The sequence below is a fragment of the Protopterus annectens genome, chromosome 6.part0 (assembly GCF_019279795.1).
Source record: "Protopterus annectens isolate FY-2018-M chromosome 6.part0, PAN1.0, whole genome shotgun sequence".
NCBI lineage: Eukaryota > Metazoa > Chordata > Ceratodontiformes > Protopteridae > Protopterus > Protopterus annectens.
In genome coordinates, this window is record NC_056737.1 from 895,787,263 (window position 1) to 895,806,326 (window position 19,064).

Below are 19,064 nucleotides of genomic sequence, written 5' to 3' on the forward strand. Positions count from 1 at the left end.
CATATGCAGTGGCTCATGCTCTCCACAATCTCTACTTCTGCGTGTCATCAAAGGGACCCTTTGTTAATGGCTCCTGTGCTAATTTGAAAGAGATCCAACCCTGGCAAGTGAGTACAGCATGTTCATTCCCAGCTGTTGTTTTGCATTTCTTAAGATGAATGAAGGATGATGGAGATATTCATAGATTTGGGAAATGTATGAGACGATGATTAGTCATCCTTAAGTGTATACCTCATCCTATACATTTTCAGTGGCATTCAATAATTATTTCTGTCATTGGAGCTAGTTCAGCATACTTTTTCTCATCCTACCATTCACTCACAAGATTCACAGTACTTAGTTTGCATAGCTGTTTTTCAGGAACACAATTTTTACTGTTTAATGTTATTACCTACTGACTTTTACCATTTAATGCTATTACCTACTGACTTCAAGGTACTAAAGAGATGTAATAAAATTATGCAGCTACAAAGAGTAAAATCCAAACAGTAAGGCAAGCTTTCTCTATATTAAAGTGTTTTACAGAAGAAGGATCCAGTCTAAAAATCTTTATTCGACACAAGTGCTTTTGTGGATAACCCCACTTCTTCAGATGCCTAATACATTGTAAAAACAGCCCTTAGTTTAAATATCCTCTTAAGACACATGATTAATCATCGGGAGCATTTCTCCCCGGCTCCCTGAAAAAACACAGGCTCTGGAACCCTATGGAGTTCTTTCGGTCAAAAAAAATAAATAAAAAAAAAAAAAAAAAAAAAAATTAAAACCAACTAATACATTGTTCTGGTGTGAACAAGCAACTTTAAAGCAACATCCTACAAGATACATACCATTAACTGAATTAGAAATCTGAATGTATGTATATATGTGTATATATATATATATATATATATCTATATATATATATATATATATATATCTATACACATACATATATATGGATCCCCTTCAGTAGATCGAACGGTTACAAGTTCGAACCACATATGGCCGAGACCATATGTTCGGACTTCTAAAAGTTTGATCGGATTGAATGGAGATTTCCGTATTGTGCAGAAAGGGAAGATTTCCCATTTCTGCAATGTAGTACAATCTTGGAGTTGGTATATTTAAGTAAGAGGGTGTGGGGGGTGCAGGGGGAAATAGCCCTCCTGCTATAGATGTTTAGTTTTGTTTTGTTTTTACTTCAGTGTTCGAACTTTTATGAGTTCAAGCATATGGTCTTGGCCATATGTGGTTCGAACTTGTAAAAGTTTGATCTACTGAAGTAGATCCATATATAATATATATATATATATATATATATATATATATATATATATATATATATATATATATATATATATATATATATATATATATATATATACTTACACACTTCTGAAAGACTATTTTTAAAGTATCTAGATTCAAATTTCCATAACATTTCAGTTTACAGTCACAAGCACAGAATATATCTGCATATATTTACATTTTCCACTTCTGTTCTCCAAAACACATACAAGCCTGTAACAAGAAGTCCGTAATGTATCATACAAACAGCTCCACAGCACATCTTGCCTAAAAAGCTGAATAAGCTTTCACTTAGGACATTTCAATTCACAAACAAAGAATATATCTGCACATTTGCATATTCCTCTTATGTTCATAACATTTCAGTTTGCAATCAAAAGCAAAGAATATAACTGCACATATTAACATTTTCACTTCTGTTCTCTGGAACACATACAAACCTGTAACAAGAAGTCAGTAATTCATCATACAAATGACTCCACAGCACATCTTCCCTAAAAAAGCTGCCTAAGCTTTCACTTAGGACATTTCTATTTACAATCATAAACAAAGAATATATCTGCACATTTATATTTTCTTCTGATGTTCTCCAAAACACATACAAACCTGTGACAAGAAGTCAGTTATTTATCATACGAACAATTTCACAGCACATCTTACCTAAAAAGCTGCCTAGACTTTAACTTAGGATGCAGGGGTATATATTCATTTAATCCATGACTTCTATCAGCCCTTAATCTTATTATCCATTTAGCTTCAAGCTCTTTAGTGATGTTCTGTAGATTCCACCTCTTATACTCTCATATGTTCTCCCTATAACTAGAAATTTAAAGACATGTTCCATATCATTATTAATAGTGTGTCTGGCCAAGGCATTCACTTTGTTCTTTTTATGGATTGCATAAATGTGTTCACGTATTGTTTCCTTCAGACACCTGTCTGTCTTCCCTACATAAAAACTATGGCACACTGTGCAATGGGCCAAGTAGACAAAATGCTCTGTTTCATAGGTGGCATTAATGCCAAGCTCATATGTCTTTAACTGATCTGGATGTTCAAACTTAGAGATACTGTCTATAGATTTACAAAAATTACATCTGCCACATTTTTGTACCTTTATTTATGGCTGGCCTTATATGGCCATGCTTCCTATCATTGACCTTAGGTTGACATAACTGTCTCTTCAAAGATTTATAGCTCTCCAGTGAATACTTGGGTTTCGCATCTGTTAGACTACTAATGCTCTTATCTAGTCTCAATATATTCCACTGTTTCTCTATCACATTCTTATACCTCCAAGCATCGTTAGAGTGGTAAAATGATATTCTAGTTTGTTTATTTTCTCTAATATTATCTTTCTGCCCTTCACTGTGTACATATACATATTCACTACACACTTTCCTTATTCTTAATTAAAATCTCAGCTCTCTACCTAGATAAAAAGGACAGTAAATGCTCTCCTTTTTTGATAAATTCTTTAAAATCCCTAATAGTAGCACCAGACATATTTATCTGAATAAAAAAGGGTAAAGGTTTTCATAAGGTAGTGTGTAGGGTTGGGGTTTGAGTAAGTGTCAGGGTTAGGGATAGCACACATAAGTAAGAAATAAGGATAAGTAGGCGAGCTTCATATTTTAAAGTAAAAATGTCAAGAACTGCAGGAAACTATGTAAAAAAAAAAAAACCAGAAGAAATATTTTTTCCATAAATTAAAGAATAACAACTTTCTAATAGGTCAGTAGCATCACCTTGCCTTAGTATTAATTCCTCTTTACATATTTATATCACTGTTGCATTTTTCAGTTATGGGGTCAGTTCATAATAATGCAGTGTTTGCCCTATAGCTTAGTTCATTCAAAAATGACACACCATTGATAACATAAGGTTGCATGAACTTTGAACAGAGTAGATCCAGCCACAAAATATCAGATTTGAAACAGTGCCACAAACAAATCAAAACCACATTAACTCATTAACCCTGACAACCGTCTCATGGCGCCTCTGTGCTTAACACCGAGCATGCTGTGAGATTGTAGAAATTGCATGTTGTTACATTGGAGTGCCTTCTCCCATTGCAAGTAACTTTGCAGACATATTTTTAACTGTACTTTGTCAGTTAACTCATCAACTTAAGTTTCAGCTTGGAGTTTTGGAGTATTCCTATATGACTTTAATGAGAAAATTGGCTTGCAATTCACCCTGTATTTCCGCTCAACAGCAAGCCGACATTATGCTTTTCAAATGCAACTGGTGGAAGCCAGTGGGAGTCACCTCTTGCCTATTACCTCCACTCCCCCACTCTGTTCTGTCCAAATAAATAAAGGGCCCTACAATAGACATTCCCTTTCTTTTTCTGGAGTTCATGGAATGTACAACTGCATCCCTCTATATCGTGCATTCGTGTAGTGTTGTCACAGTCTTGGAAAAAAAAACCTGCAGCAGAGATCCATTTGTTTACTTGAACAAACCCAGGTGCACTTCAGTGGCCAATTTTCACCTCCGAGCCTGCCTAATTCCTCAGCACGGTAAGATGTTCGCATTGCCTATCTTTGGTCCATTTTAAAATTGTCATTTTTCGGTGAATTACTGGCAAACACTAATGTTAGAAAATAATGACAGTTACTTATGTGGCACTTATTTGCTACTCAGCACTGTGTAGCACGCAGAGGTAACATGTCTACCTAACTACACATCCCCCTTTACAACAAACTATCTTTACAGCACATAATATAGAACTCCTCCACTCAACGCATTGCTAATAATTCTAGTTTCTTTCCCTTACTGTTTTGTTTATGGGTCTATTTATGACTTTGCTAACAATTACTGCACCATTCTGGCATGACATGCACACAAATAGACACATGGACCCAGACTGACACACATGCATAGGATAAATGTAGGCTCTCCACAGACTTACAACAATTAAAATGTCTTAAATTGTCATCCATAGCTGTCAACTTACTTGCGCAAGGAAACTTATAGGGTATAAAAGCCCCAAATCGGCGAAATATTTTAAATATTACTGTAATCTATTTAGAAAGCTAATATAAAACAGGTTTTGCATTTATATGTAAGTTTTGTATCATGCTTTGCTTTAACAAAAAGGTATAAAATATGCACAATATCAGCATTCCTTACCAAATATTTAATAATGACCTTGAAACACACTACTGCCATTTAAACTGTTGGAAAGGGCAGTGTCTGCTGAACAACTTTCACATTTACATTTTTAGTCTAGCTCTTATAGTTAAAGAGTTATGAACATTTGTTTTCTGTATGGTATTAGAAATGGATTTTCTGAAAATGAGCTCAGGCTGCACACTGTTGTTCCTATGGTGGAATTAAGCAGGCAGCTTTTTCTGAGCTGCTATGGAGTGAATGAGTTAATATGCAAGTTTGTCACACAATAAATCTCAGATAATAAAGGGTACAGCTACAGTCTAATAATGAATCATTTCATATAAAATATTAACAATGAAATAAATCTGATGTAATATATTTTAATATTCATTTATTACAAGTTTGCAGACTCACTGTACCACAACATTTTTGTCTTCAAAGACAGACATAGTTACTGTAATTAGTAGACACACATTACATTCAAAGAACCAAATACTTCATTCTTATTAGCTTTTCTGTGATTTTCAAACTGTAGTAATCATGACTGAGAAATACTACACCTTGCAATTATAGCGTAGTATGACTTTAGTTTGATGTTTTGAATTAAGATCTTACTATGAGTGCTTACTTAAAACAGCAAATACAATTTGAAGTTCCTAAGCAGTAGACACTAGTGACTGCAATGCAACACATCCGTCTGTGGTTAATTGAGACTGGCAAGCTGCACTTACCCTTCTCACATTCTGCAGGACTTATTTATTGTGCTGTTTTATATCTCCATAGGTTCATCTGTAACTACTAGGCTAGCTGTCCTTGCAGGCCATTTTAAACTTAGCCAGTTTCTCTTTCTGTGCTCAATTTAACATATTCCAATTGGTTAGATATTGGCCTTACCCATCCAATGGCAGATAATTATATATTACCCGTAGTGAGAATAACTGTCTGGGATTATACTATAGATAATTTGAGGGGGTGCATGCATACATGGAATTGAGCATTTAGGAAGTACTTCTGCCCATTAGTAGTACAAGAGGCAGAACTGGGGTAAATTTTCTATTGTCCATCTAAAGATCCAAGTTACACTCTGAACATGGAAAGGAATGAGTTTAGTTTTATGTGGATGGGGAGTCTGTTCCTGAGCAGGTGTGTCCTCTGCAAGATATACCTGTCCTTCCAAACTGCTTTGCTGATGTTGCAGAAGAGGTTTAGATCCCTAGACTGAGTATTTCTGATGCCATTTGACTTGCTGATGTGCAGTAAATCCATAAATATTGGGTCAGAAGATGTCTTGTGTACCAGACATAAGTAATCTCATAGCAGTCTACAGGATACTAAGTACAGTGGCAGGGTTTTGAGTAGGTCTGTGTAAGTCATGTTTTTTAGGCCTTGTATCCTTTTAGTATGGTATCTCTGTGGACATTCCAGTTGTTTTATTTGTCTGGACTGACATATGCCAAAGGGGACATTACATTTAATGACTGGCCTAATGAGGGCTGAGTAAAGGGGAACAATGACATCTCCAGATTTAGACACAATCCCTTTGTTTATAATTTGTGTAATATAGAAGGATTTTCTTACAACAATGGACACATGATGGTCAAAAGTTAGGTCACTGGCCACATACATTCCAAGATCCAGAACAACTGTATCAACTCTTAGGGTTGCATTGTCAATGTGGTATTTTTCTGGGGTAGATTACTTCCAAAAGGATACAACAATGCATTTTTTGGCATTTAGTTTCAGTCCATAATTTTACCACTGGTTATTTATTTGAGACAGACATTCCTGCAAGATGGCTTAAAGTCATTTGGGGATTTAAAGACTGCTGCTAGCTTGCAGTCATCTGCAACATCAGTCAGATAGAACCCTCTGTTATTAGATTTTACTTCAGAAAAGCAGATGCCAAACAGGAGAGTTCTCAGCAGAGAACCCTGAGGGACTCCAATGGTGACTGGTCTCTTTGTGGAGGTAACTTCCTCTATTTTGATTTTCTGCTTCCTGTCTGTGAACTGGTTGGTAGTCTAGCAGGTGACATAGAGGTTTATTCCCAGTTTATTTAGCTTTTCTACTATTCCTGAGTTGAAATTGTGTCAAAAGCTTTGGCCAGGTCAAGGTGTACAGTGGGTACTGTTTTGCCTTCACCCATCGCTATGGTGACCTTTTCAAAAAAGAAATCACCAGGTTGAGTAATCATGACCTACTCTTGGTGAATCCAGGCTGAGACAGGTTCAGTGTTTGGAGGTTTGCTATGTCCTGATTGGTTTGTTCCAAGCCAAGTCGTTCCATGGCTTTGCATATGAGAATAGTCATACTTATGAGTCTGTAATTGCCTGGGTCTGTGGAAGATCCTTCCTTATGCAGGGGAATGGATGTAGCTGTTCTCCAAAATTGTATGGAGACTGAGATTGAACAATGTTGTCAGTGGTGTAGGTAAATCATGTTTCATGCTATTTCTGATGCATCCAGGAATATTATCAGGGCTCATTGATGCAGTATGTTTAGATTTTAATAGCACTTTTAGGAGTTGGTCTTGTTTGTTATCTGGAGGTGAATCCGTTTTGGGTATGCCTTGAGGGAGAGATGAACATGAGAAAGGTGTAAAGTTAGAGCTAGATTTATTGGCCAATAGGTCACTATATCTTTAGCCTCAGGATAATTGTGTGTTTGAAATCACAAACATAACTAAAAAAATGCCTTGTGACTGTCTTTGGCTTGTGTAGCTATTTTAGTTTCAAACTTGTCTTTGTTGGGCTTTATTAAGCTTTTGAGTTATTTGTTTATTTCCATGACAAGGGCTGTATCATTATGGGAATTAACTTGAAAATATAGTAAAATCACAACAGAAAGACCAGGCAAAGAAACGCAATCACTAAATCATCCAGTAGAAAAAATAAAATGATATTTATTGCAACAAGTGGTAAGCGCTTTCGCAGTTAAGCTTCATCAGACCAAATGCAATCACTAAAGGACACTCTTTTTAAACACATGAAAAAACCAAGACCCAATCACAAAAACACATTAATTACAAGGCAATTAAAAATAATAGACATCATTTAAAGATGCACTATTAATAACAACTCTTAATAATTTCACATAGAAATGCATACATATAAACAAATATAAAAAAGCAAAATAATTTATACTGTCATATAAAAAATAAATAATAAAAAGTCACTTCGGAAGTTTACTTTTCTTCAATAAGGGCTTGATAGAAACCCTCTCATTTAAACCTCTCCCTCTGTCTGCACAAAGCATAATAATCCAATTGGTCTCCCTGTGCTCTGTATGGGTAATTATATCACCTTCCCTAACACTCGGGACGATGGTCTCAATGACCCTAAAACTGAACGTAAGGGTCTCCCCAGCATCCATAACATGTTTGGAAAGTGCATTATGTACAGACTCCTTCTTAATGTGGTATACATGTTCCCTCATCCTATCATGCAACACCCTGTTGGTCTTACCTACATAGAATGAGTTATAGATGGCACATTCTGCTAAATATACCACATGAGCTGTCATGCAATTAGTATGAGCATGGAAGATAAATTCTCTGCAGAGGTCAGGGTGGGAAACCAGTTAGTACACTTTTCATACCTATAGAATCTTCTACGTAGGTTGCCAAATGACATATCACCCTCCCCATACAAACATCCAAACAAAGATGACCATGCCCTTGTTCAACAAAGGCCAGGGATTTTTTTTTTATTAATATATACTGCACCAACTTGAACAAGTAGGAAGCCTCACACCTCTGCAACCACCCTCAAATCTCAATCCTTAATGATTTGCCAGAAATTTGCCCGCCAATCAGATCATCATGAAAATGAACCCAAACATGAGACAAACCTCAAGTAAGGCGCCTGGCATCCTTTTTAAAATCTGCAAATCCCATGGTTTTTATACACAAAATATGGAAATACCCACAACCCATCTGTCAATCGATTTAGATAACTGACATCCCCGATTCTGGCTACAATGAAGAACACTGGTATTAAAAAGAGCAGATTCTGTTTAACTGAACTACATGCCCACCATTCATACAATGGTAAACATTAAGCCAAAAACATAAAACTAATGTGCTAGATTATTATATACACAATGAAGATGTTTCACTGCACAGCACCCAGCCACCAGCCTTTACTTTGCCACACACCATGGACACAGACTAAAGGATGTAACCCATTTTGTATTAACTCTGTGGTACCAAGACATTATAAACCCACACCTGTACCAAATATACTCCCACTGTAATCCATTCCATAACCAAACCATTTCAAAAGAAAGTTACACTACTTACTAGCCCTAGGCTCACCAGTTCACATTCCAGCAAACATAGGGACATATTTTAAATACTGCTCTTACATCTTAAAAAGTTGCTAGAGTAACAAGGTTTGTTTTAGGATACATTTCTGGAGGATGTGAAGTCTGGAACTGCAATGTATATCATTATTTACTGACATAAATCCTCAGAATACCCTAGTGATTTAACAGAAAAATACAAATTTTAAGAGGAACATACCAAAAATATGAGCCAGAAATCTGGACATTCTCAAAATCTGGGCAGCTGAGAGGTGGGCTTTAGGTACTATGCATTTTCTTTTTTTTTTAAAACAAGTTTATTGTTTTTAACATACAAGAAAATATCATAACAATTTTATACAAGTAATTAAAATAGATATGATTATAACATTCAACAAAACAACCAAAGTATTTACAAAGACATCCACTACAATCAGATCAATTAATTAAACTAAAATACCATGTTATTGAAGTTAAGATTTGTTTAACAAGTTTTGTAAATTATCCCATACAATATAATAAGACGTTTTTCTATTAGTTCTTAACTTCACTGTATTAAATTCCATATGGCACACTATATTCATAACATTTTTAAATTCATTGAAAGAAGGAGGTGTATCTGAAATCCAATTTCTAGTTATTATTTTTCTAGCCACTGCTAGGATAGACCATAACAAGGGAAGCTTAACCTTTTTAACACTATGAGGTACAGGTGTGTTGAATAATATAAGAGATTTAGAAATAATAAAATTATCTGTAAAAGAGCCTGCAAAATTCATTAATTGACTTCCAATATTCTTTCAATTTTATACAGTCATAAAACATATGAGCCCAGTCTGCATTGATTTCTACATTACATCTTTTACATAGATTATCTTTATTATTTATTTTATTCATCATCAAAGGTGTATAAAAGGATCTATGCAAAAAATTCCATGTAAAAAGTCTCCAGACAATGGAAGACGTAGTTTTATAGGCAGATTCCAATATATATTGTTTATCTTGTTGATTTGGTGGATCACCATTAATGGAAATGAAATAATTCCAGTATGTATCTACACTATAAAAAGTTTCTTGTCTGATAATGTTATGTATGTATGAAAGCTTACCTTTATCAGAAACTTTATGTTGTAAATTTGATATCAAGTAATCAATCAATGTTGGGACAGATTCTTTAACTGTTATAGACATTAGATCTATTTTATCAATGAGATATTGTCTCAAAGTCTGAATCTCTAACCAGCAAGTTTCTCTTAGATCAAATTCTTGTTTTAAGAAATCTAGATTTTTAACTTTATTATCAGATATCAACTGATACCAGTACTTTAGATCATTATCTGCAGTTAAATGAGTTCCTTCAGAAGTGGATGACAAAAGCATACCCCGAGTATACATTATAGGGAATATAATAAAATTCCATTCTTTATATTTAGGATGCATGAATATAAAGTTACGATAGCTAATAATAATGTTTAAAGGGTAACTAACTATATGTTTAGGTGTAATGGGTGAAGTACAAAATTCTTTTAGTAACCATAACATGGAGTTATTTACAATCATATTTTTATGTGTTAAAGAGATTTTCATGAAGTGAATACTAATTATCTCCCAGTAATCTTTCCATTTTGCAACATATGACTGATCTATTAATAAAGTAATAACTTTTATAATAGAAGAGATAGTATATAAATTGAAGTCTGGAAAAGAAATACCCCCTTGAGACCAACTATTAGTATGTTTCTTTAAAGCAATCCTAGGTCTGTTAGGTGCCCATAGGAAATTTAACATTAGTGTATTCATTTTCTTGATAATTATTTTTGTAGGTGGAAGTATTATTGATTGTATTAAGTATAATATCTTGGGGAAGATTATCATTTTAATAATTGTAAGTCTCTCTTCCATAGTAAAAAACATATTATTCCAGGTATTAAAGAGATTTTGTATATTAAGAAGACAGGCATTATAATTCTTATGTATAATAGATTTAATATCTTTAGATAATATTATACCTAAATAAGTTATCTGACCTGAATTGGGTACATATTTAGTAAAATCATTAATGAGAACATTTTTTCGTGTATATATAGGTAGCATTTTAGTTTTTTCTTCATTGAATATTAAACCAGAAATACTTTTAAAATTTATCATTTTATCAAACAGAGACTGGATAGAAGAATTAGATCCTGCTGATGTAATTAGAACATCATCTGCAAAGAGTTGAATTTTAGATGTTGTATTTTCATCTATTTCAAATCCCTCTATGTCAGTACTGTTTCTGATCAAATTAGCCCAGGGCTCCATTATTAAAGTGAATAATAGTGGAGAGAGTGGACACCCTTGTTTTGTACCTTTAAAAATTGGTATTTTTTGTGAGACATATGTTCCTATCTTAATATAAGCCAATGTTCCTCTGTATAAATGCTCGATTAGATTTACAAATGCTTCTGAGAAGTTTGTGCACTTCAGTAGGGTAAACAGGTAGTCCCAACTTACTGAATCAAATGCTGAGCTTATATCAAGACTAATAAGAGTTAAATCTTTCTTTTTCCTATTTGCAAAATCAATTAATGTTAGAGTTCTCCTTATATTATCAAAAGTATTTCTATTTACAATGAAACCTGTCTGATCTATATCTATAATGCCGGGGATGATTGTCTTCAATCTATCAGCAAAAATACTCATAAACATTTTATAATCAACATTAAGTAATGAGATGGGTCGATAAGAAGTACATCTAGTTGGATCTTTATTAGGTTTTAAGATTGGCGAAATAAATGTATATTGCCAAGATGGGGGGGTTATTAATTCATTTTGGGCCAAAATAAAAACCTTATGTATTAATGAGTATGTACTTTTAGAAAGGATTTTATATATCTCTGGTATAATACCATCATTACCTGGTGCTTTGTTTGATTTAAGCTTGTTTATTTGTGTAACAACCTCTGTATATGAAATACTTTTATCCAATAGTTTAATCTGTTGTTTATTAAGTTTTTTTTATTCATGTTTGTGGTTATAAATTCCCTTATTTTATCTTTAGGTTCCATGTTAATGTTATTATGATTAATTTTGTGAAAGTGATTTCTAAATTCATCTAGTATTTCTGGTAGACTAGAAACATTCTTCTTTTTCCTTAGAGAAAAGATTTCTTTGATATGATTTTGCTTATTTAACCTTTTTGTTTTGTTTTTAAGTCTATGTAAGTATTTGGGGCTTATTGAGTAAGACAAAAACTTATATTTCTCTAAAGTTATTTTAACTTTATGAGTTAAAATTTCTTTGTATTTCTCATTTAGTTTGTGTATTTCTTCAATGACGTTCTTATCTATACTATTTTCTTTATTATTATGTTTATAAGAATCTAGTTTACTTTGAATATCTAACAATTCCTTATCCCAAGATTTCCTTTTATTATTATACCATCTGATACTTTGTCCATATAGATATGATTTTAAAGCATCCCAAACATAAACAATGGAGACTTCAGGAGTATTATTTATATCTAGAAAATGTTGTACTTCAGAAAGTATATATTCTTTATAGTCTTTTAATTGAGTTAAGTATGCTGGTATCCTTTTGATCTGAACATTGTGAGTATTTTTTATCATGAACTCAAAAACAATTGAATTATGATCAGATATAGGACATGAAATGATTTTAGAGTTAATTAATTCTGTTACCATCTGGTTAGAAATAAAGACTCTATCTATTTTTGAATAAGTTTTGTATCTGTTAGAAAAAAATGTATATGGCAATGACTTTGAATCTATCTGGCTACTAATATCATTCAAATGATACGAATCAGCAAAATCCTTTAAATGTTTTGCATTAGATGTAATTTTCCTTTTTCCTATAGTGGTAGTGTCATTTTCATGTAATATACAGTTAAAGTCACCAGCTAAAATAATATCTCCTATAGAGAATGATATGATCTTATCAAGATGGTATTTCACTGTATTAATACCAATTCCAGGTGTCCAATATATATTGATTAATGTATAAGTCTTCCCATTAATTTGTATTGTAACCATACAAAACATTCCTTTATCATCTTGATAAGACTTAATAGTTTTAGGAATGGGCATACTTTTATTCCATACAATAGCCACTCCTCTTTTTTTCTGAGTGTGCTCTGAACTAACCAGTACTGTATATTTGTTTGTGACTAGTTTATCAATATCTTTTTCAAGAGATGTGTTTCTTGTAGGAAGACTAAGTTGGCCTTATGTAAATTAATGTATCTTATTTGGCTTGCCCTTTTACACGGATTATTCAGTCCATTAATGTTTAAAGAAATTCCTTTTAGAGAAGTCATTTGGCAATTATAAAACATAGAAAACTTATGATTAAAATAACAATTAACAAAATAAATAATGTTATACCTCCTCCTTTAGGTGTACCTTTAGATATAGCTGTATTTATTGAGTCTCTTATGGGATTTTGTATAAGATTTAATTTTGTTTGTAGTGACAATGAGCTTACAAAGTGTATTGTGGATGTCAGAACTATATACATACAACAGTGAACAAGAAAAAATAATGTAAGGATTAAACCTTGCACCCAGCCTGGAGTTAAAAACTCCAACTTAGAGTAGTACATACCACTCAAGTTAACCCCCTACCCTAAGCAGCAGTACCTCAGCTGCCACCTTATCAATTTAATACTTGTTATATTTAACTTAAATTAACAACTTTCAATTAGATTATCTGGTAAGACAAAACTATACATTTGATAAAACAGCATCATATATACTAAGAGAAACCTTTTTTTTTAAAAAAAAAAACTATTCATACTACTATATACCTCTATTTAATATAATACATTTATATTCAAATAGCATTCAAATAAACTTGATATTAAGAACCAAGAAGAGAGAGAGAAATAAAAGACGAGAGAGAGGAAGAGAGAGTGAAAGAAAAAAAAAAAAAGGAAGGGCATATCTACACATTAATTTATTCAAAGTTTATAAAAATAAGTTCTAATGTTCAATTAAATCAATAACTTTGGCTAATATGGTTCATACATTACATATATTAAGATGTATCTATATTCTGTCATGTAAATGCAGTTAACAGCTTCCAAAAGACTTTAAATTACTTGTATCAGAGCTTTTTTCTTATACTTATTATTGTCAATAGAATAAAATATTATATTTATAGGTATTGCTATAAATCATACTGCATATTTAAGCAAGTTCTCAAAAACACTTGCTTTATTGTGAAGAAAGCCATCTGTATTTTGTATATCTAAGCTGCTACTTTAAAATATGTCAGATGACAGCTTCTTCCAGAATAGAGTCATAAAGTTATTTATGCTTGTCAATCATATAAATCAAATGAATCATAGCAGTGTATATGTTTAAATCATAAGTTTTTTACATACATTAATATGCTGCAGTCAAGTAAACTTTCAAAAACACTTGTATAAATGTTTCACTTTCTATGCCTTCTAAAGAATTACATTTGCTTATTATGAGAAGCTGCATCATTTAAAATCATTATAACTTACATATTTTATAAATTATAACATAAATAACTAAGTAATTATATAAAATAACTCACATTTAAATGATAAAGAGTTCATTTTCCATCGCAGAGTCGCATTTGCAGCAGCTCTACTTCCTGGTTGTGTGTTCTTCATGAATCTGCGATGTGTCAGTGTGAATTCTGGGGTCAAAGTTCAAATTGACTGCTTTCAGCTTCTCTGCGTGAGTTCTGAGTGTTGAAGCTTTTAAAACAACTCGAGGACACTGTTCACGAGATAACCCACATCCCAAATTGTCTCCCTTAAGATTTTGGCGGGAATTTCGTTAAAAACAAGTGACTGACATTCATTTAGCAGTATAAGTGAAGCTACACATAGCAAAACCTTCTCGAAGTATTTTATAAGTTATTACAGCCTCTATGAAAGTGAAACTAAACCCAAAGTTATTATTATGTGATAAAACAGATTATTTTGCCCCAATTCAATTTTTATACAAATCTTATTATTTACTGTACCTGAATGATCAAAAGAATGTCAATATATTAATATGAAAGAGAATAAAGAAAAAGAACAGAGAAAAGAAAAGAGAAAGTAGGAAATAAGAGAGAGCAAAGCAAAGACAAAAAAATGTACAAGGAAGCTATAAAAAGTATTTACAGTGGAATGTTACTTGCTGTTTATATTAATAAAGGTGAAAATGAAACATACTATTTACTATTATTTAGTTCTAATTATTATTAATTAAAGCATGACATATTATTTGTGAATAAGCATAAGCAATATAATCAAGAAAGTATAATTAGCAATAGCATTTAAACAGCATATAAACTTTTTACAAGGAATAAATAGTTTATCATTCCATTTATCATATTCTCATCACATTTCTCTCTCTGCCCTCCCCCACCCCTTACCCAGTGCATAATCTAAATAGAATGTTATTGTTTAAAATAAATAAAAAAAAGAAGAGAAGAGAGAAGGAAAAAAAATGTATCAAGTTACTGACCTTAATTCTCTTTGTTAGAAAGAGAAACATACTGAATGATAGCTTGTTATTAGTTCCTTAGATATTTTGATTGATTATGAGACAAAACAGCTCTTTGTACACAGAAAATAACTTTGATTAAATCTTTTCCAGAATATTTGTGGCTTTCTGAAAATGCAGAAACTATATTTAAAAAGATTAATAATGAAGAAAATTAAAATGAGAGAAGAAAAAAAAAAGAACAGGTCATTTGTTTTTAAGTCTCTTCTTCTTCTCTGAAGTCTTCCACGAAGTTTCAGTTGCCAACCTCTTTAATGAAGGACTAGCCCATTCCATTTCCTCTATTTTATCCAGAATCTTATTTTTTTTGATAAACAGCAATGCAGAGTCTAAGTCATCAAAAATTTTAGGACCATCAGGAAGGAAGATTTTTAGCTTGGCAGGAAACAGAAGGTAGGTTTTAAACTGTGCTTTTTTTAGCTCCTTTATTAATGGCAGAAAGACTTTTCTTTTATTGATTACCATGGAAGAATAGTCATTATCAAAACGCACAGTTGTCTCATTAATTTTAACAGGAGCATTAGCCCAAGCAGATTTAAGAACCATTTCTTTATCAAAGGATGATAGAAATCTAACTATAACTGATCTTGGATACTTTTTGTTAGAGTTAGTATTAGCTATAGATCTATGGGCTCTTTTGATACCAAAAGAGAATGCTTCTGGTAAGTCTAAAGTTTTAGGGAGCCATGTTGTTAAGAAAGAAGTAATATTGTTACCTTCAATATTTTCTGGCAGTCCAAAAATCCTAATGTTATTGCGCCTAGATCTATTTTCCAGGTCATCAAGCTTTGTTTGCAGATGTGTATTTTGTTTCAGCAAAAACTCAATATTGATTTCTTCTTCTTGGATTCTATTTTCCATGTCATTTACAGCCTCTTCTATGTCTGTCATATGGATCTTCTGTTGTTGCAAGTCTATATGTAACAAGTCTATTTGTTTTGTAGTTTTTTCTATGAAGGTATCAATTTTAGTATCCAGTTTATCCATCTTGGCAGTAAGTAGCTGGATTGTAGTTATCAGAGACTGAAGTTCTTTCTTGATGCTGGAGTCTTGAGAATTTGTCTTACTGGAACTCATTTCAGACAGAGAAACTGACAGGAAAATTTCCAAAGTGATTTCTGACAGGAATATTGTTAAAATTTCCTTTCTTTTTTAGATATAGTTCAAGAACTATATAAAACAAACATATTTAGAAAGAAAATTACTTCATAAATTAATTTTTTAAGTAATTAATTCCTGTCAGTGCAGTGAAATTGGTGGAGCTGAAGAAATCTGCTGCTATCCTGTGTTCATCCTTGGCCACACCCCAATTCTAGACATTTTTTTTCGTACTATGCATTTTCTGAAGTAACACCACCATATGAAGTCTAAAACTGAAGTGCCAGCCCTCATGCAGTGAACTCAGTCCTTGTATTGACATCATGAATAATAAAGTTCCTTCCAACTATGAAATGTACTACTCACCTGCATGGGAACGCAGTTAACTGCCATGCTTTCCACATAAATGTGCTCTGTTCCAAAAAAAAAAAAAAAAAACCAGCAGCCATAGCTAAAACAAAACAACAACCATGGATAAAACAAAATAGTAGATCTGGACCTCTCATGAAAATCTTTGCAGTTGAGAGGTATGCAACTGTTGAAGAGCCGCAGACCACAGAGGCAATCCAAATCAATTCCCTCCATGCACACACCCTCCTAACCACAAACAATTTAATGATTAGCCAGCCCTCCAACACCCAACATACCAGGCCACCACAAATCAACTGGTTAAATTCCTCTGTCAAGAGGGACTCACATGAGTCCCATCAACTCCTGACCTAGTGACTCAAACCACACTGCATAACCGAACAACGGCTGATACACACAGCCAAACTACTCTCACCAGCATTTCCTATGGGGTGTTATCCCAGTCTTGCTAACCAGCCACATTCTCCTTGACACCTCCTAAAATTTATTGTAAAGCATATTCTGCTCTGCTTGTCAAACACTCTACAGCTATTGCTTCCAACTAGGGGATTAGCAGAGTCACAGTCCGTCAAAACGTGGACTTACACGGTGTAGCTTCACCATAATAGTTACCCAGAATGCTTTCAACCTAACTCAAGTAACATGCATCTGGGCCCCGCATGCACACCTAGCTGACATTCTTCATGGGCAACTGACAACCCAAGAAAAAAACAGTCTCACAATCCTCCAATGATGAATCCACAGCCTCAACTGCCAACAGGTGCCAGAAACATATGAGGCAAAAATCCGAACACACTGCAACATCTGAACAGATGAGAGGCATGTGCTCTGACTGAAACTGAACCCCTTTCCTGTAACATTACTTTCATCACCAAAATGGGGGGACAAAGGCCCCAAAATAGGGACTCTTTAAATATTGCTCTTTATGCTTGAAACGTTGCTAGAGTAACACGGTTTGTTTCAACACACATCTCCTGATGGATTATATATATATATATATATATATATATATATATATATATATATATATATACATATATATATATATATATTATACAGTCTCACTCTTGGGAATGTAAAAGGTGCATGAAGTTGAACCTTTCCAAGTTATGCAGCAAATAGACTGTGAAACTTAATTACGATGCACACCACATAGCCATTGTTCACATCACTCCCCACCCTCCCCCCTAACATTCAATGCCATAGTGCACCAGCGTGAAAAGCCTACTAGCCCATGAAACTCCTTAAACCAAGATGTAATGCTCAGCTGAGAACCAGCAAAACCACAGAATCCCCAGGACTACCCCCCCCGCAATGAAATCTTTAAGAGGAAGCACCACCATTACCCTGCCTTACCGCATGTAAATGAAATCACCACAAAACTTCACAAGAAGGAATCTACAGTGCAATGCAAGGATTTATTCATACTCTAAAACCTTGTACAAGAAACCATCACTCACAGTCGTAAAACTTCCATGCCAGCTGCAGGACCTGCTTCCACCACCGACATTACTTCCTACTCCCCCCAATAACCATACTAACTAAAATAACGGATTAGGAAATATAAAGTGAACAGGCAAATGAAAAGTTATTAAATGCTAAACACCAATTTAGTCCAATGCACTGGACCCACTCACCTTTATCATTTGAACCCACCAAGGACAATGTACTAATTTTCAAATTAACTGTAGTCATGCACTATACACCCTTTATCCCTACCCCATAACACATGACTTTTGCGAGTAAGAACCTCATCCTCTCAAGATGGTATGAAAATTATAGTTGCAACCATAGTACTTGAAGAGGAAGGGGAAAAAAGAAAAACACTCTACTCTCCTCTTCAGTCATACCACTATCAACCCAAAGGCCTAACTGACCACCACAGTTCCTGTCAGTCATCTTGGACATGATCCTACTCTGTAGCAAGATCACGCCAAAAATATGACTCCTACTCTAGTTACACTTACCTAAAACCCTTTAATCCCCTCCCTATCCTTACTATATTTCCTCCCAATCATCCCTCATTCCTATTTAACTATATCCTCCCCTTATCTTCCTAATTTCTATTACTCTAACTAGCCCCAATTGAAGATGTCCCTGGACAAATTGATCTGCTCTGAACCTCATTTCATGTCAGATGTATGTAAAATGTGTAGTTTAAGAAGGACTGAATATTGTTTTAGAAAGGAGAGCTGTCTATATTGGTATTATGGAGCTTTCCTATAAAACAATTTATCATATACATGTCTTGCCTTCCATCTGTTCAACACTGAACGCAGAACTCTTTTTCTTTCCTTTGTGATATTGATGACACTTTTACATGCTATTTGAACAGTCATCAAATCAGGTATCACAGAAC

General features: G+C 33.6%; 1 protein-coding gene across 1 annotated transcript in view; it reads left to right on the top strand.

Annotated features, from left to right (window-relative positions):
* Window positions 1-19,064, top strand: part of LOC122803914 (vomeronasal type-2 receptor 26-like) — a 228,963-nt gene that overhangs the window by 35,108 nt on the left and 174,791 nt on the right. The gene's annotated exons all lie outside the window — the stretch shown is intronic.